The sequence below is a fragment of the Ochlerotatus camptorhynchus genome, unplaced genomic scaffold, assembly GCF_037179485.1.
Source record: "Ochlerotatus camptorhynchus isolate MF236.1 unplaced genomic scaffold, CSIRO-AGI_Acam_v1.1 ptg000370l, whole genome shotgun sequence".
In the NCBI taxonomy this organism is placed as follows: domain Eukaryota; kingdom Metazoa; phylum Arthropoda; class Insecta; order Diptera; family Culicidae; genus Ochlerotatus; species Ochlerotatus camptorhynchus.
The window spans coordinates 6,037,504-6,057,694 of record NW_027040858.1 but is presented as its reverse complement, the minus strand read 5'-3'; the positions used below and the strand labels follow the sequence as shown (position 1 = coordinate 6,057,694).

The window sequence follows — 20,191 nt, the reverse complement described above, 5'->3', positions numbered from 1 at the left end:
TATGGGATGCTAAAAGCTTTAGGGTTTTAATTTGGAACATCTGACTATATGTTAGATTTTGCTGTGCTTCCGTAATTGGTAATTTTCCGTTTGATTTAATCAATATATTTCATAAAATAGATACTGAAGAGTTGTGAAAGGAAATGAATTTTACCGGATTTAATAAAAGGCGTAATGCATTAGGAGATGAATAGTACCATTAGATAACGAATAGTACTGCGAACTCAAAGCTGACAAAAACTCATATGGGACTGATGTGCAGCCCTGCCTGTAAGAAAACTGACAACATATAAGTGCTTGTATACAATACCAACCGAGGATCACAGTCTCGCCATTCAACGCTCAAAGCTTGAGGGTATTTGTTCAAATGAAATACTATATGGATGCGCATGAAAGCTAGTAGAATTGCCAGTCTTCTTGGTACGTTGTGTTCCATCGAACAGCTGAAATTTAGATGTGTTTTCCTGCAGATGAAGACGGATTAGGGGAATTTACGTATTCTCGGCAACCTAAGCAGCGACCTTCTTTCTATAGCCTTTTTCTCTATGGAACGCACACATATGCAGTATTGGTTTGTTTACAAACATTTGCTGCCAGCTGCTCTAACAATTTCAGTTGAAAGAATTGTCAAAAACTGTTTTGAAACGCTTTTACAAAGCTCCAATCTTCTCTAGTGAGAGCGAGTATTGTCGGAAACCAGTTTTTCTTCGGCAACCGTTCCATTTGAACTGCATGTAAATCTGCTGTTCTATTATCGGCAACTCGAAATCAGCTACAATTTGTAGTGCGTGTGTTTCATTTCAAGAAAACCCTACTAGACTGCTTTTTCTCAGTGGTAAAAATATAGTCAAATTGAAACTGAAAGCATAAAGAATCGTTTGCATGCATTCAGCGAAGTGTTTTCGTAAGAAAATCCAGTGAAAATAGTGTTTCAATTTGGGTTGCCGAAAATAGTCTGTCATGCCGAAGCCGTCATTTCCCCTATATAGGTTGTTGTATTATGAAACACGCAAAAAACCATACAATAGCGATTGTTTTTATTAACGATAATTATAATGAATTTTCATAGCATAATGTTTAAAATGTAACACATTTTGGGCAACAATTATGAATTGGAACAGGTTTACTGAAAAAAGGATTTATCTTGAAAATTGAACAAAATGAAAGAGTAGCCAGCAGCAGGCTAGTGTAAAAATCAATCACTCATGTCTGTTTACAACAGATACCGATCATACAAGAACAAATACTACTAATATTGACAAAATGCTTAAAATCTTCTTATACATTTTTAAATTGGAGCTCAATAAGTTCTACTTGGGTCTCCTTTTTAGTCACTTTTTGTGTCTTAAAAGTCACTTAACGGTCACTTTTTTACTCATTTTAGTCACTTAATGGTCCCTTTTTTACTCATTTTAGTCACTAAAATCACTATTTTTGGATATATTTGGTGCTATCAGCCCTGTATCCGTCAAAAGTAGGGCTACCGAAAATTGAGCAAACAAAGTTGCAACTGACAAGAAGGCAAATGAACAACATCCTTCGGATTCGGATTCGATGCCTCCTTGCTTTAACGCAAAGATTAACATTTTGCCTACGGGATTTTTCAGTGGAGTGAAAGGATAATAAACGATCCGCTATGTTTCACGAAGTTGGACATTTGCTTATGGGGTTTTCCTATAGGAGTGAACAGTTGCAGAGGCGTCGTCAACGCAAATGATTTCACCAATATCAAAACAAAGTTATCAAATAAAGTTCGTAGGCCATAATTAGGAACAAGCATCAAATTTACGTCCCTAATGTTCGGACCATAGTTATAAAGCGCTAAAAGCGTTAAATCTTCTAAAAGTGCAGTAAGAGTGAAAAGTGTGGTATTGATTTATTAGGCTAGCATGTTACAAAAGGGTAAGTTCTTTCAATTCATGAAATCATCAGTTTTTTTTAATGACCACCGCTGATGTTCGTTAGTGCAGTTGTTGCGTGAACAAACAAGATTTATTTCCGATTTTATAACCCGTTTCAGAATGGTGAGGGAGGGTTAAAAAATTCCTTTAATGACAAATTCAATACAAGAATTCATTAGGTTTAAGTGGATGTCCTAATTGTAAGTGCCATATCTTTTAATTTAGATTTAGGCTTTAGGAATAAGGATAATTAATTGTAAACAGCTTCAATGCATGATCATAGTTGATAGTTATACATATTACTCACGTTTAGTATCTTTTTAGCCTTCGCAACTTGTTCAGCTATTCGTACCGCTAGTAGGAGGCCTTTGCCTACAATGTTCAAATTTAGGTTAGTTTTTCACACTATTTTCACATTACAAATTTACCTGTTATATTAGAGTACAATTATCCGGAATTTCTTGCTAACGAATCACTTTCTTTTTAACTATAAGTATTACTAGTTTTAAAATCAAAAAATTAGAATTATAATAATTTCAATGAAAAAACTAGCCAGAAAATCTCACCGTGACTTTTGTTCACTTTTTCTTCTGTTTTCTTTTTTACTTACGGTTGGGCGCTTCGTCATTGACGATGACAGTTGATGACATCTTTAAGTCGGATGCAAGGTTGCTAAATAGAAGGAGGTTGGTCACACTCCGCAGGGGTGTAACACTCCCCCACAGTACGCCGCTGGTGTTGAAGTGGCTTACTTCCTTCTGAACCGACGTCCAGAATAGCGATCTTGATCGCTGGTCGCTCCAGCAGTCCGTGCTCCGTTTGCACGGTTACTCGTCTCACCTGTCCGTCGCTGGAGCGAACGACCTTCACAATGCGACCCCTCGGCCAGCAGTTCCTTGGAAGATTGTTGTCCGCAATCAAGGCCAACTCCCCTTCTTCGATGGGCTTCGTAGGTTGGAACCATTTCGTCCTCCGGGTTAGGGTCGGCAGGTATTCGGTCACCCATTTCTTCCAGAACTCGTCGGCGTAAAGCTGAGACATCTTCCACGACTGCTTCAGGATAACAGGTCGGTCGTCGAATGCGATCGGGGGCTTGCTTCCATTCGAGCACCCTAACAAGAAATGGTTGGGCGTTAAGGGGGGCTCAGTGTCAGTGTCTAGCGGTATATGAGTGAGTGGTCTTGAGTTGATGATCATCTCGATCTCCATGAGCATTGATCGAAGGATCTCGTCGGTCGGTAGCCGCGGAGGGTTGAACTCATACAGGATCTTCTTGACTGCCTGCACTAATCGCTCCCAACAGCCTCCGAAATGCGGAGCAGCCGGTGGATTAAACGTCCACTTGGTTTTCGGCCCGACGAAGGTGGTCATTAGTTTCTCCTCGTCGACATTCTTCGAAGCTTCACGTAACTCCCGCGAAGCTCCAACAAAATTTGTGCCTCGGTCGCTAATGATCTCGAGCGGGGATCCTCTTCTCGCGATAAAGTTTCGTAGAGCAAGAATACAGGAATCCGTCGTGAGAGAGTGTGCGAGCTCGATGTGAACGCCCCTTGTCGTCAAGCAGGTCAGCAGAACACCCCACCGTTTCTCAACTCGTCTTCCGACTTCTACCAACATCGGGCCGAAATAGTCTATTCCGGTGTACGAGAACGGTCGCTGAAACGCCGCTAGGCGTGCGGGAGGAAGGTTTCCCATGGCAGGGGGCTGCGGATTTACTCGGCGTACCTTGCAATGTTGACAATTTTTGCGGACACGGTTGTACTCTGATCGAAGCCGGGGAATGAAGTATTTCAGCCTTACTTCGTTCATCACCGTTTGGTGGTTTTGGTGACGGTACTTGTTGTGATAATCGGCGATCACCAAATCGGTTACGTGATGACGCTTCGGAAGCAGGATCGGATTCTTGACGGTTTCATCTACCCACTCACAAGCTTCGATCCGTCCGCGCATCCGTAGTACACCGTGTGCGTCGATGGCCGGGCTAAGCTTGTATAACAGGCTGGTCTTCGGGATGATGCGTTCCCAGGGCTGTTTGTCCCAATCCACGTGGCTTAGCATTTGAACCTCGTCCGGATAGGCTTGCCGTTGCACTTGACGGTAGATGGTTTGTTCGGCACTATTCAGTTCCTCTTGCGTAAGCGGTCCTAGCTCGACGGGTATCTGGTTGGTTCGATTCTGGAGGTTCGTGATGAATCGGTGAACATATGCGACCGTTCTCAACAGCCGCTTCCATTTGGAGAAACGCTCGAAGCACACCAGCGGTTCCGTGATCATGTGATGAAGAACACTGGGACGAATCTCTTCTGCAGTCGTCCCCGGATCTCCGCCTTCACCTGGCCATTCGGTTTCCGGTTTCCATAGGAAGTCTGGTCCGCGGAACCAGCGACTTGTAGGTTGTAAGTCCGGCAGCCTCTGCCACTTCGTTCCGTCATCAGCCACATTCGATCTCGTAGACACCCATCTCCACTCATCCCCTCCAGTGCTTTCCAGCAGCTCACTGATCCTGAACGCTACGAATTGGCTATAGCGTCGGTGATCGGATCGTATCCAGCATACCACATCGCGGGAGTCCGTCCAGAATATTCGGCGTGAAATCTTGATCCGGTGTGAGCCTGCAATGCTGTCTGCCAAACGCGCTCCGACTACAGCAGCTTGTAGTTCTAAACGTGGAATTGAGAGGAATTTCAACGGTGCTACCCGTGTTTTCGATCCGACCATGGCGCATTCTATCACTCCAGCTTCTTCGAATCTAAAGTATGCCACGGCAGCTATTCCATTTTCGCTTGCATCGCAGAAGACGTGCAGTTGAACAGTGTTTGTGGCTTCAGCAGTCGTGATGTATCGATAACACCGAGGAACGCTCACCTTACGTACGTCAGGCAACACTGCGATCCAAATCATCCACTTCTCCGCCAGCTTTCCAGTGATTTCATCGTCCCAAGCACACCCAGAGCGCCAAATTTCTTGAAGGAGAATTTTCAAATACATCAAGAAATTGGCGATAAGTCCCATTGGATCATATATCGCCATCAGCGTCCGTAACACTTCCCGCTTCGAGGGCATTCTGACTCCGGACAACAGCTCCGCATCATGTTTTGGTGATATCCTGAACGTGAACGTGTCGGTGGCGGTGTCCCACCACATTCCAAGCACCTTCTCCGTTGCCATCTCCGTACATAGGCTCATGTTTTTCTCCGTGGTGGTGCCCTCCTGCAAGGACGTCGTGACTTTGCTTGAATTCGATAACCAGTTACGAATCTCGAAGCCTCCCTGAGAATGCACGAAACGCACTTCATTGGCTAGCTGCACGGCTTCCTCCTCGGTCTCCACACTGGATAGCATGTCGTCGACATAGTGTTCGTACTTGATGCACTCAACCGCTCGAGGGAACTGCTCCATGAACCTATCTGCGTTCAGGTTCTTCACATAGTGCGCGGAACTTGGAGAACACGCTGCGCCGAACGTCATAACATTCACTACGTACACGTCCGGATCTTCATTGGGTTTTCCGCTGCTCCACAGGATCATTTGACTTCGCTGGTCTTGCAGCCTCATCAGCACTTGGAAAAACATTTCGCGGATATCCCCAACTACGGCGATACGGAATTCACGGAATTTGAACAGAACTGTAAGCAGCGCTACCAGTTGATCCGGTCCCGTAAGAAGTAACGAGTTGAGGGACACGCCGTTCACCTTTGCAGCTGCGTCGAAAACGATCCGTATCTTCCCAGGTTTGTTCGGGTTGGTGACCGGGAAGATCGGCAGATACCAATCGTTCGGATGCTTTTCCGCCTTCTCAGCCGCTGAAAGCTTTCGAATGTACCCCTTTTCTTCGTACTCTGACATCTTAGCACGTATTGCTGCTGCTAGTTCGGGATCCCGTCTCATCCTCTTCTCCAAGCATGCTAGACGCTTCAACGCCATTGCTCGGTTGTCGGGCAATTGCACCTTATCGTACCGCCACAACAGGCCAGTCTCATAGCGGTTCCCTTTCAGGTGTGTTTCGGTGGATAGAATCTTCAGCGCTCGTTCTTCGTCCTTCGAAACTAGTGGTTTGGACGATCCAGAGATTCCCAGCGACTCAATCGAGAAATACTCCTTCAAAGCGCCGTTCAGGTCCTTATCCATTTCCGTACTACACGGGCAAATGTGAAAGCTGTGGTAGCCGCTGTAACCTGTATTTGCTGCTCCAGATATCATCGAACACGGTCCGCACACGAGCCAACCGAGACGGGTCTTCGTTGCGACCGGTCCGTTCACGTTTCCTTCGGTGCTTCTCAACACGTGACCGAGGCGGCAATTGTCCATCCCAATCAGGATTCTTGGAGACACGCTTTCGTAGGATTCGACTGGCAATCCCTTCAGGTAGTTGTATTTGGCTGCCAATTGTTGTACTGACACCGACTGCTTCGGTAGAGAAAGGTTCCGTACCGTGTGAACCTTCGGGAGTTCGTAGACCTTGCTGGCGTCGTGTGTTCCGGAAATCTTCAGCGTTACCTTCACCGATTCCTTTTCCTCCCTTTGTTGACCCCCCGTCCAGTTGAGGCACAATGGATGCGATGTTCCTTCAAGATCCAGTTCCTTCGCCAGACTGTGCTCCATAAATGTAGCCGACGACCCATCGTCAAGAAAGGCGAAGGTTTTCACAGACTTCCCTTTTCCGTAGATGATCACAGGCACATATCGAAAAAGAACCTTCCCAGCCGTATTCGAATGAGCGTTACAGCTCTGCGATGATGAATTTCCGCTCGTAGACGCCGTCGGTTCCGAAACTGTGGGCTTGTTGTACCGTGTCGTCATGCAACAATTTGCTATGCATGAACAAACAACCATTCTTTCCGCATGCTGTTTTAACGTGACAGGCGCCGAAATGCTTCCGCAAACACTTTCGACACAACTTCTGCTCCTTTACAACTGTCCAACGGGCTCCGATGTCCATGTTGAGGAATTTACGACACGTCTCTGGACCGCTGCATTCCTCCAGACATACAGCGCAACCTTTCGGAACTGGTAGCGAACGAGTCTTCGTGGCGAGTTCTTCGGTGGGGTTGCTATCCGAGTGTACGTTGAGGTAGTTATCCTCCTTTCGATCACGTCTCTCCGATTTCGGGACACCGATGGATGGAATCGTGACTACGCTGGCTGCTTCCACCAACTTTCCGAGCCAATCTCCAAAGTCCGACAAGGTGACCCTATCCAGCGTCTGCCGGTGGTACGCCCAGTTGAGCCTTACAGCAGGTGGCAATCTTTCCGTCAACTCTTGCAGTAAAGCTACGTTGCACAAATACTCGTCGAGACCCGATGCCTTGATGGTGGCACAGACGTTTTGAACAGCAACTCCAAAATCGATCAATGTGTTCAGCTTTTCTGCTTTCGGTGGTGGCATCTCCCGAATCTTGCTAACCAGCGAATGCACGATGATCTCGGGCCTTCCAAACAGCGTCCTCAGTGTAGCGATAACACCTGGCAAGTTTGAAGGATGCAGCAGTCGACAACGCACTGCTTCCAAAGCTCTTCCTTTAAGACATCGTTGAAGCCGTAGAAGATTTTCTTCGTCGCTGTATCCACAGATTCGAGTAGAGTTCTCGTAGCTTGCGAAGAATAGGGGCCACTCTTCAGGATTTCCTGTGAAGCTCGGAAGTTCCTTACTAACAGCTTGGCGCGCTGAAACCTGGCTTTGGTTGAGTGTAGAGACACCAAACAGATTGCTCCGATTTGTTGGATGAAACGCGTTCACCTGAGGGTTGAGTCCGGATGCACCTTGAGCTGCACCTCCGTCAAACGCTCCAAACCGTTGAAGAAGCTGACTTTTCTCCTCCAAATGTCTCCTTTCTAACGCTTGCTTCTCCTCAAGCAACTGTAGCTCCTGTACCAGAACATTTCCCGCTTGGTCGGTACCGTTCACATGAACTTGCGGTACCGGATTGCCCGTTGAGCTCGCTGTTGGTCCTCCTTCGAACGCGTCCACTATTCGATGACGAGCCTCCATCCGTTCCCGTACACGTCGCTCGGTATCCTCCATTTCCTGTTCGTATTTTTCCCGTTGCTCTCTGAGGGCCCTGTATCGGTGCTCGTCCTTCTCCTTCATGACCCGTTCGAACTCCTTCAGCTGGTTATTCAACTTCTTCTGCATCGCCGCTAGCTGCCGTTGAAGACTGTCGTCCGGACCAAGCTCATGTAGCTTTGTTTTTGTTGCCTTTGCTGTAGCTCCTCCGGTGGTGGATGATGTTGAATTTCCGGCTGGGACTTGAACTGCTGCTCCGGCTCCGGCGCAATTCTCGCAGCTCCAATCACGGTCCTGGACACCATCATCAACTTTCACACACGCGAAGTGGTACCACTTTCCGCATACATCACACGCTACCATCCGACTATCATCCGGCATCTTGCAAATTTCGCAACTGACATCGGCGGGTGGATTATTTGCAGGAGACGTTCCCCGCTTCTGACCGTCACCCTTTCTCGACATACCGACCGACTCACCAACCGACCACCGACTTTGCCTCCCGATCGCGTAAACGAATTTTTTAAAATGTTGCGTGAACAAACAAGATTTATTTCCGATTTTATAACCCGTTTCAGAATGGTGAGGGAGGGTTAAAAAATTCCTTTAATGACAAATTCAATACAAGAATTCATTAGGTTTAAGTGGATGTCCTAATTGTAAGTGCCATATCTTTTAATTTAGATTTAGGCTTTAGGAATAAGGATAATTAATTGTAAACAGCTTCAATGCATGATCATAGTTGATAGTTATACATATTACTCACGTTTAGTATCTTTTTAGCCTTCGCAACTTGTTCAGCTATTCGTACCGCTAGTAGGAGGCCTTTGCCTACAATGTTCAAATTTAGGTTAGTTTTTCACACTATTTTCACATTACAAATTTACCTGTTATATTAGAGTACAATTATCCGGAATTTCTTGCTAACGAATCACTTTCTTTTTAACTATAAGTATTACTAGTTTTAAAATCAAAAAATTAGAATTATAATAATTTCAATGAAAAAACTAGCCAGAAAATCTCACCGTGACTTTTGTTCACTTTTTCTTCTGTTTTCTTTTTTACTTACGGTTGGGCGCTTCGTCATTGACGATGACAGTTGATGACATCTTTAAGTCGGATGCAAGGTTGCTAAATAGAAGGAGGTTCGTCACACTCCGCAGGGGTGTAACAGCAGTAATACGGCAAGATAATGGCACCTACAAATCGAAAAATATGAAAATTTCACTAAACTTTTTCTTTGGAAAAGAGCAATAAATGGTCTAAATTTGTCCCAAAACTAGGCAAATAATTTACGGATTACAATTTAACAGCAGAGGTGGTATCAGTTTTTCATAACTGTTGTGTATTATTGCTGAATTAATGAGTTATTTCCTTAAGGTGATTCCTTGAATAGTCCAAACATGGCCGTTATGATGGTTGATATGTCCTATCACTTCAAGTTTTCTAGCGCACAAACCTCGGACAGCGCTGCGACGATGCTTATGAAATTGCTACTCCTTGTTTACTACACTACAGCGAACGTGGACTACCGGTTTTAGTGTTGTGTGTTTACTGATAGCCGATATTTTTGCATTAGAAATTTTGATGTGATTAATTAGAAATAGGGTTTCCACAGCGAATCACCTTAATAGGCTGAAGTGAGGGGCTAGGCGGACATTGCATCCCGTAACCCTATGTAACCTTCAACTTAGGTACCTGGCACGTACGTTTTATTTCCAGCACTTTTGGGTCCTGGCGATCCGTCTAAGCTCTGATATTGAACGGATTTTCCAAACATGGTTTGTTTATACCTCTATAATGATGCGAAAAATAAATGTTTCATTCTTTCGAAGAGATTTCAGTTTCGATTTTATACAGATTTACAGGGCTGGTAGCGAGTCACTTTTTAGTGACTTGGGCACTTTTTTCAAGTCAGTCACTAAAAAGTCTCTTTTTTTAAGGCCAAGTCACTAAAGTTACTTTTTCTTGTAATAAGTTACAATTATCAACTTTTTTAGCGTGAATTTATTCAAAAATTGATTATTCTTTGCGTTGTGACGTTTAATCGTCTTTCTCTATATACAGGATGTCTCCTCATTTTCCTGGATAAAATTACCTTAGTTTTCCAAGTAAGTAAGCCCAAGATCTAAAAATATTCAATGTCTTGAAGTTTCGTATTCCATGTACACGTTCCAGAATTAAGTAAAAAAATAAATGATTCATTTCAAGTTGGTAATTAACTTTATGAAAGACTAGAGATCTTCAATGCAGTTTCATTAACTTTACAACAATTGTAGGAACTTTGGAGAAGTTCTGAGGAATAAAAGGAAATGCTGAGAATTTCAGTGAAGTTTTATAAAGAAACTGCAGGAGCATAAGGGAAGTTAACACGCTGAAAATATGGGAAATTTACTGGAAGCTGTAAGAACCTCAAAGCGGTTATTTTAGCATCCGAGACTTTAAAGGAACTTTTATGAAGTACCTAGAATTTCAGAGAACTCCACAGATGTCAAGCGAACTTGAGAAATTTAGAAAACTTTAGGGGTAATATTAGAAACCTTAAAGAAGTTTAGAGAAATTCAGTGATTTTCCGAAAACTTCAGTAAAGTTCCGAGAGAATTCCTGGAAATTTTATGAACATCCGGAAAACGTGAGAATATTTTAAGGGTGATATATCATGGAGATTTTAAGAACTTAAAAAAATTCGAAAATTTAGCTAAGTTGATTAGAGAACATCAACGAAGTTCCATTACTAAAAAAGCGAGAACTTTTAGCAAGCAGCAATATCTTCAATTTAGATATTTTTAGATAGTTTAATGATATTCAGCGAAGTTACGAGTACTTCGAGTACGATCAAATAGCTTCAGAATAATCCCATTAACTTAAGCAAATTGAGACCGACTTACAAGGAGTTCCGTGGAATTATAGGGTATTCCAAGCATTCTATGATTGATCCAAAAACGTCAGAAGCGTCAGGGAATTATGAATATATATCAGAAAATTTGTTGGATTATTAAGCAAATTTAGAGAACTTCAGATAAGCATAGATAAGTCCAGAGAAAAGAGAGGTTTAATAATGGTTATAATTCTTAGTGAACATTTTTGAAACTTCAAGGCAAACTAATTAATTTCAGTAAAGTTGCTGGTTTTTAAAAATACTGATAAATTCAGGGCAGTCTAGAGAACTTTAAAGAAATTCAGTAATCGTTTAGACACCAGGAAAGTCTAGACTATTGAAGAAGTTTTAAATTAGTGTCAATAATTTAAGGGAAGTTTTATGAACTTCAGAAAAACCTTGAAAATCATAGAACTATACTTATGCCAGGATGATTCTTGGCATGATAAAAAAAAATTATCTTTTATTTCCTTACAGGTAATTACATTTAACTTTTAACACTAAATCTGAACAACAACTCTTCTCAACTAGAACCTAACAAAAACTACGCTCGCTCCTGCCTCTGCAACTGGTTTTGTTTGTTGTTCCTGCTGTCTCAGCAAAACTCCTCTGGGTGGTAACCGATCGTCAACTGCTATGTTGACAATTGCTGGTCACCGAATTCTTCGGTGTCCAAAGTGCATTGTCGAGTAAGAGTTGGCCTGTTTCCATCCATGTGGTGTGATATGCTGATTCTTGTCGCCAGGTGCCTCGTGCATGGAGTCGAATACGGGGATGTTGTTGAGTCAGCGTCTAGGCCACGTTCGGTTGGTTGGTGGACGTGGGTAGAGCATCGGTATGTCCATAACTCTATATTAATTATTTCATTATAATTCCATGAAAATTGAGGGTGCACAAAAGTTCCATAAAATTAGAAAAAACTTTGGAAGCTTCACAGAAGGACAGTGGCCTCCAGAAACAAAATTTTTTTTTAAATTTTTTTCTTACTGAGGATTAGTCCACTGTGAATCTTCAAAATTCAAATTGTGAATGAAAATAACGAGAAAAATTGGGTATATTTTAAAATTTATTACTTTCTTTAAAATATCTTAGTAAGAACATTTTTAAATTCTTTGAGACTTCCAGGTATTTTAAAGAAACAAAAAAAAAAAAAAAATCCTGAGGATTCCCTGTTTTCCAGATTTTTGAAGTTAGTCGACATCGTGACTAATACCATGGGTTTGGTTATAAACTTTCTATTGAATCTTTCGCTTTAAAGGTTCATATCGTACATAAGTGTTTATGAGATAATATTTGAATAAGTCTAAAACATCAAACATTTATTTGATGCGCCTTCTCTTAGGTCACTTTTTAGTCACTATTTTTATAACTATAAGTCACTATTTGGTCAGTTATTTATTCAACATGGCCACTAAAATCACTATTTCTGACAGCAGTGATCGCTACCAGCCCTGCCAAGGCTGTGTAGATTTTCGTTAGTGCAGTAATACGGCAAGATCATGGCGCCTGCAAATCGAAAAATATGAAAATTTCACTAAACTTTTTCTTTGGAAAAGAGCAAAATTTGTCCCAAAACTAGGCAAATAATTTAGGCATTACAATTTCACAGCAGAGGTGGTATCAGTTTTTCATTACTATTGTGTATTATTGCTGAATTAATGAGTTATTTGCTCAATAGGCCGAAGTGAGGGGCTAGGCGGACATTGCATCCCGTAACCCTATATAACCTTCAACTTAGCATACTTTAATCTAAATCGCTCTTCCTTTACCTTAATTACCAGCCAAATTTGTCACAAATAATAACCACAGCTAGCACGCACGCTTTACTTCCAGCTCTTATGGGTCCTGGCGATGCGTCTAAGCTCTGATATTGAACGGATTTTCCAAGCATCGTTTCTTTGTACCTCTATAATGATGCGAAATATAAATGTTTCATTCTTTCGATGAGATTTCAGTTTCGATTTTATACAGATTTATGACATGCTCCATTTCCACGTCCATGGCTGTTTGAAATCGCAAACGAATGAAATTTCAAATCCTACTATCAATACAAGCTGATATTTGTACACGATTTAAAATAAACATACTTGAACAGATACCAATTGTAGCCTTTGCTCCATGCTGTAAATATTTAATTAGACATGAATAAAATTAGCACGAAATATATCAAATCCATACGCCAAAATCTATGCCAGTAGCGAAACGACACTAGCTGATTTACGTTAAAATTGGAATGCCTCGCGAGTAACGCCACTCGACCTTGTGTAGTTTCTCCCAAGGCCGAGTCCAGGGAAACCTTCGGGAAAGTTGGGGAAAGAGAGAGTGTGGCTACACCCGACTTTGAACGAGTGGCCAACGATCAGAATAATCTCTCGCATTACCGATCTCATTCGAAGCAGTTCGCGGGAAAATCGAACTTCCGTTAAGTTCGGCCGAGGTCACCTTCCCTAATCTGAGGGTCACGGTTTCGCTTCACTTTCGTCCGAACCGCAGTTTACAGTGGAAGTGTGTCGTTTTGTTCGCGTTAATGTATAGTTTTGTATAGTGAGTGAAAACAACGTGGTTTTACTTGTACTTAAAATTCTAATTTATCGTTGATTGTTTAGTTATAGCAAATCAAACTAAATGTAGTGTGCGGCATAGGTTAGACTTTGTGTGCATTGAAAAACAATCTAGGCCAGGTAATGTGCTCGTCGAACAACATTTGTGCTTTGTGCTTAATATTAATTTCAACAGCCGACGACTACATCCAACTTCCGACGACATCACCTGCTTTCCCGGGGCGAAAGATCCCGGCAACCGTCACCTTGTCCGGTGGAAAGTGATCAAATTTCTTATCGCGTATCGGGGCTTGGTGGATACCAACTGCCATTGTTGGTGAGATCACCGTCCACCCACGTGGAAATCGTTGGCCGTCCAACGGTCGAACATCATCGTCGCTGGCGATAACAGCAGCGCAGCAAACAACAGCAGCGCAGCAAACAACAGCAGCGAAAACCAACTGGTGAGTCCGTTCCAATTTCTTTGTTGAGTGTGGCGTCCGGCGAGGGCGCCACGGAGGACCTTTTTTGCCGACCATAAGGTCGAAGAGCATATTTTGCTAATATGTGGACAAGTCCAATGATTTAATGGTTGGGTGTAGGCAAATAAATCGTGCGCACGTATCGTCAGATATGGACGCCCACCCAACCCATTAATAATAGACACCCGGGTGCCAAGCTTCGTCGTTTCTCGCTTGCTGCATCATCGTGGGATTAACTGAGAAGACAGAAAAGAGCACAGCACAGATAGGAGGTAGTTGTACCGAACGCACACAAGTATAGGGCTAGAAGTATAGAGAAGTAGAATAAAGAGGAGTAGAAATACAAACAATCACAACAAATCCGCAAAAGCATGCTTTAGTTTAAATACAATAAAAATAAACTTACCGTTTTCCGTTGTAAATAAATGTTTTGATTTGAAATCGATGTTATGTTGTTGATCAGTCCTATCAAATATTAGAATGAGAGGAAGAAAGTATTTTTACGTTGTTTCGGGTCCGTATAATTATGTTGCTGTCTTCCGCGTGGTCGGAATTTGACTGTTATGTTGCGTACCTGCTGCGGCTGCGCCTCTGGCGGAATTTAAGTGAAGCTACCGATGAGGAGAACTTGACGTGGAACGTCGTTTAGGGTTTGTGTATTCTCTTACCGGGAGCTTTTTAGAAGTATTTCGATGTTGTGAGAGATTATGCTGTATCGCAATAGGGGTTTCTACTCGATCAAATTCGGTAGTAGTCAAGCTGGCTCGATCTCTTCTTTCTATGAAGATTTTCAATTGGACTCGCCCTGAGGCAGTCTCATCCGGGCAAACTCAACGTGGCCTGCGGTCTCCTTTACCGGAGTGGCGCTTAAGCCGCAGGCTTAACCTAGATCGGCCAGTGTCGGCTACAAATTGGCGCCCAACTAAAAGGTCTTATGTAGATTTAGTTATGTATGGAGCAAATATTTAAAATTGTGTTCTTATTTGTCGTGTAGGTAGTTGAATAAAAAAAAATCGATCTTGGAAATTGTTTATGGTTAATGTGTTCTTTGGAGTCCGTTTTTTTATGGAGTTTTGAGGTTTTGTGGTGTTAAGTTTTGAGGTGCTGTGGTTTCGGATTGATTAAAAATATTCAACTTTTCTGCAGATAATTCAGAATCTATTTATTGGTATTTGTTACTTACAGTGTGAGATAACTTTATTAGAAATGGCTTACAAATTTCCGCGTCCTGATTACCTGACAAATGAGGAGGTTGATTACGAGCTGATGATTAGGGGCAGGGAAGAAGATATTAAGGATGGTTTGGATGTAAAGCAGAGGTTGCTGAGGAAACTTTTTTATGAAGATGTAAGGGAGGAGAAAACTTATAGAGGAAAATGCACAATCGATCAAGAATTTGATTATATTACAAACAAAATTGAGAATATAGCGGAGCAATTGGAAGGCGGACATGATGAGAGATGCATGTCACGGTTAAAGCATTACGCTCTTAGGGTCGAGCGCAGTATTTCTCGAAACCCACGGGGAGAGCAATTGCGTAATAGACTTGGAGGAGAAATAAGGAAGTTATTGAACAGATTTGGTAGTAAGCGAGGATCAGAGGAAAGACAGACAAAGCCAGATGATGAAAATGAGAAGGAACATGAAGAACAAGAACAAGAAAATGAGGTAGAAGATGAAACTGGAGCAGTAGGAGGGGAGAGTTCACAAGAAGAGGAACATGAAAAACAGCAAAAACAAGTGAAGAAGAATTTAGGAGTTATCCCAAAGACCACGCTGACCGAAAAAGAGGAGGAAACAGAAAAACTGAGGAAGAGAATCGTTCAGCTGGAGAGAGAGTTGTATCGTGTCTGTAAGATAGCAGAAGAAAATTTGGACAAGAAACTCGAAAATCAGCGAGAGCAATCAATGGATCCCAGGGGTGGTTGTCATCAAAATAGGGTAAAAGCCACTCCAAAAGGGTTAGCCGCCTTTCAACAACCGATGAAAGACAACCGTCGTTCGGAGCCACTGAGGCAGCCCAAGGAAACAAAAAGCATGATCGGCACAGGTCCAGGGAACTACAAGCAGTGCTGGGTTGACGGGGCTGGAAGCGGTTATGACGAAGGCAACAGATGGCGTGACGATCGTTCCCCAGACTCAAGAAAACACTTATGGAATCAGGTAGAGGACAGAGGTTGTAAAGTAGACGAAATGTACCAGACTGATTATCGACAACGTGAACAAAGGGGTAGTAGGTTCAGAGATCACGTTAACCAGGCATCCCATCGTCCTTATAATAAATTAAGAGATAGCGGAGACAGGCAGGAAGAAATGTATCCACCAGCTGACTATCAACTTGACTCGTTCGATAGATTGGACAGCTTTGGCAACAGATCGAGTAATCGATTAGACGATGGCAGAGACAGGAACCGAGAAGATTACCCACCGCCGGGTCATCGGCCTGATCCAATCGATAGGTTAGACGACTACGGAGGCAGAAACAGGCGAGGTTATCAGCCAGATCGACCTCCACATCGGATAGCCGAAACGGACATTATAAATGCAGATAGACGAATGGAAAAATGGCACTTAACGTTCAGTGGAGATTCACGTCAGAAATCGTTGGAAGATTTCCTACATAAAATTCGCAGGTTAGCTACGATGGATCGGATTTCGGGCGACATCCTTCTTCAACGAATCCATACCATCTTGCGTGGTGAGGCGTACGATTGGTACCTATGTTATGCGGATGAGTTCTCGTGTTGGGCGGATTTTGAGCGAAAAATCCGATATATGTACGGGAATCCCAACAAAGACCAAGGAAACAGGCAGAAAATCTATGAGAGGAAACAACTCAGAAATGAGACGTTCTTAACGTTTAAGATGGAAGTAGAGCGTCTGAATAAGCTGCTAAGCTGTCCTCTGGATCAAGAGAGACTATTTGAGATAGTGTGGGACAATATGCGGCCTCATTACAGGTCTAGGCTGGCGTGCAGAGATGTAGAGAACCTACGCATGCTCGAGTATTACGCTTATCGTATAGATGCGAATGATCCGACATTGAGACACCATAGAGAAGGTACGGCGAAATCGACGAATATACTCAACATCGAGGCAGACGACGATAATCAGGGATCGTTGTCTTCGTATTCGAACTCAGAAGAGGTGAATGCGGTTGACAATAAGTTCGGTAGGGACAGAAGGTCTAGAGATGGCCAGAAAGCACCTTCAAGGCAGATTAACACTGACCAAAAAGACCCTAGGAACAGTTTTACATCTCTTTGCTGGAACTGTAATAAAACGGGGCACTTGTGGAGGGATTGTACGGAACCCAAAAAGCTGTTCTGTTACTTGTGTGGCTCACCGGGAAAAACATCCGTGACGTGCCAAAATCACCCCAGGGCAGATCGTCAGGGCACATCGGAAAACTAGACGTGGAATGTGGGGAAGGGAACAACAAGATTCCACAAGAGAAGGAGGTTCCCAGTCCCAATCAACATAAAAATTCTGAGGAGAGAATTTGCGAGATAAGCGTGAACACGGAGAGGTGTCCTCACGTGATGGTTCGCATCTTTGAAACGGACTACGACGCTTTACTGGATTCCGGAGCAAGTGTCAGCGTAACCAGCATCAGCGACATAGCTACGAAGAACGGTATGACTATGCGAAAGAGTCCACTTCGAATAGTTACTGCGGACAAGACGGTCCATGAGTGTCTGGGATTCGTTCAGCTACCGATCGAGTTTAACGGGATCACGAAAGTTATTCCGGTTTTAGTTGTTCCACAGATTTGTCGGAAAATGATTCTGGGGTACAACTTCTGGAAGGCGTTTGGAATCCAGCCAATGATGCTAGGGGAGAATGGCTTCGAGCAGGTAGCCATGGTGAATGTCGAGCATGCTGAGGTAGAAGTCATCGACTTTGCATTGCTACCAATACAGACGCTACCAGAAATCAAAAGAACAGAACCAGACGACACTTTGGATATTCCAGCACTCGAATTGCCAGAACATCCAAGACAAGTGAAATCGGTGACAGTTATTCTAAATCATCCTGTAATCTGTTTTATGTTACAAAAACCATTTTCCCATAATATATGTATACTCATATTATAAGAAATTTTGTCGGAATTTCTTTTGTCGGAAGGGTCAGATCTCACCATAGGTGGATTAATTCAAGTGTTTTCCTCTGTTTGGGACATAAATCCACCGCGACCAGTAATTTGATTTATTGTGGTATATCCATGTCCTTAGTTTAGTGCATGTCGTGTTACTATATCACTATAGAGCTATTTCTAGGCTTTCTGCTACGTCAAGTTTCCAAGCCGTAGATACACTCTGCAGAATGTATTGCCTTTGAACTCAACATCTTCCGTTCGAAATTCTCAACTGCGCATTGTTGGTCCTCCACGAGTATAGTCCAGGTCTCGTAGCTGTAGCCTGTAGAGGACTATTGGAGACTCTGTAGGGCTTTCCTCGTAACTTAATGCCAATGTACGACTAAACATTTTTCTTTGAAAGTCACATTGCCTTAACGCGAAGACTTGGAAGTCGTGGATTAATCTTTAATACAATTTTTTCCAACACAACTCCACAAGCAGGTGTGTATTGGTATTATCTTATCGCTGATCGTCAAACCGACGTTCTTAGTTTACAAAAACAGCTCCATGACAATATCCCCATTATAAGCCATCTAAAACAACACGATAGATAGTGGGATACTGTTCTAGCCCTCTTCGTTCGTGCAAACATTATATAATTTACGCTGCTAACCACCAGAGGCCGCTGTCATATGCTTACGTTCATGTACGTACACACATCTGGTAGGTAATGTAGAATCACATTAAAGCGGCTGTGCAGTCAGTGTGCCTAACTTTTGCCTGGTTGGTCACACCATGGTGCATTTATTAGGCAGCCCACGAGCATACAACTTTGACAAAACGAGTGATTGAAATACCACCGACCGACCCGACCGTGTGCGAGTGCTGCTTCTCCCGCTATCCGGTGTGGTGGAGACAATCGGTGTATGGATGGTGGAAAAACTAACTTGGCATTTAAATGTACATACCTATAGGTATGCTGGGAATTGAAGGGGCGAAGGTATTGTTGTTCGGTAGGTATCGTATTTTCTCGCGTGTAGTTATCCGATATCGTGATGGGGGCTATGACATATGGTTACCTATTTTCTGGTGTTTTTCAATGCATATTTAATAAATTAATACCGATTTATTGTCTAGATGATGGAAATGGATACATGGACAGTATTGTTTCCGGTTGGCTCAATCTAATTTGATGTGTAACGTTGGTATTAAGCATGAACATGAGCAAAAGACCAACAGCCAAACCGAGTGTTCAGGACCACATTGCCATGCTGCGGGTATGCCTGGGGAAGTGGCCAGTTCATGACTAGGACCACAATCCATCATACGACACATCAGTTTACATTCGAATTAAAAAACAAATCGATTTTCCAGTACCCCCGAGAAAGTGACCAGTTGTAACGGTCATCATGAGTTACGTTCATCTTATAGCGAATTCGTTTATTATTCAGTTCCAACCTGGATCGGGTATCAAGATTGGGTCTGCTTGCTTTCTGACAAACGTCAGTTTGCTCGTTTGTTTTTAAAACCCAGCTCAGATTGAGGTTCGCACTGACAAAAAGTTCGGTTTCGCACAACCTCGATAATAAACGAATTCGCTATTAGAAAATAGAGATTCTCACGCCTGTTTGTATTGGTGCACTGTGTGAAATTGTGGTAGTGAAAATCCGAGGAAAATACATAACAAACCGCTGTCAAACTCATTTTGACAGATCGAATTACATACATTTTGAGGTTAGCCCGAGGAAAATACTAAACAACTTTACACGGCGATATACCCCCGTTAGTGTGCGTGTGTTAAACGTCACTAATCTCTATACAAGAACCGAAATTCAATCCATATTGCAAACATTCAGAACATTCGATCAGTTTCAACCCATTAGCTACCTCCAGTTCGCAAGTAGCCTAAGGCTTCTCTATTTCACTCACTCAACCCAAATGATTCGTAAAATAGCCGATAAATAAAAATTAAAGCTAGACTATTGGTGTTTACCACAAATCGGATTTTGAATCTATCGATTCGAACTGTCCTTGCATAGAATGATGTCACATTTGGTGGAAGCTTAAAACGAGTAAAACCTTTAACTCGAGCAGTGATTCTTATAATTTAAAACCTCGTGTGTGTGTGTGTGTGTGTTTACAATCTAACTCCCACTGACTGGCACTGGCATTATGGCTAGAATCCAAAAATTGCAACCATATTTTATATAAATAATTGCAAGAAGCTTAAATCCGGGATTTAGAAGGTGACAGTTCTATCGCAACTCCAAAAGCCCATTTCAGGAACGCAAGCATTCCGAAGCTA

General features: G+C 42.7%; 2 protein-coding genes across 2 annotated transcripts in view; both read left to right on the top strand.

The window, feature by feature from the left end:
• Window positions 1-17,236, top strand: part of ATPsynO (ATP synthase subunit O, mitochondrial) — a 172,016-nt gene extending 154,780 nt beyond the window's left edge. Inside the window, exon 4 of the mRNA XM_065232670.1 lies at window positions 17,220-17,236. The gene's annotated coding sequence lies outside the window, so the exon portion shown is untranslated. The remainder of the gene's footprint in view (window positions 1-17,219) is intronic.
• Window positions 1-20,191, top strand: part of LOC135710126 (F-BAR domain only protein 2) — a 103,627-nt gene that overhangs the window by 24,727 nt on the left and 58,709 nt on the right. The window lies entirely within an intron of this gene.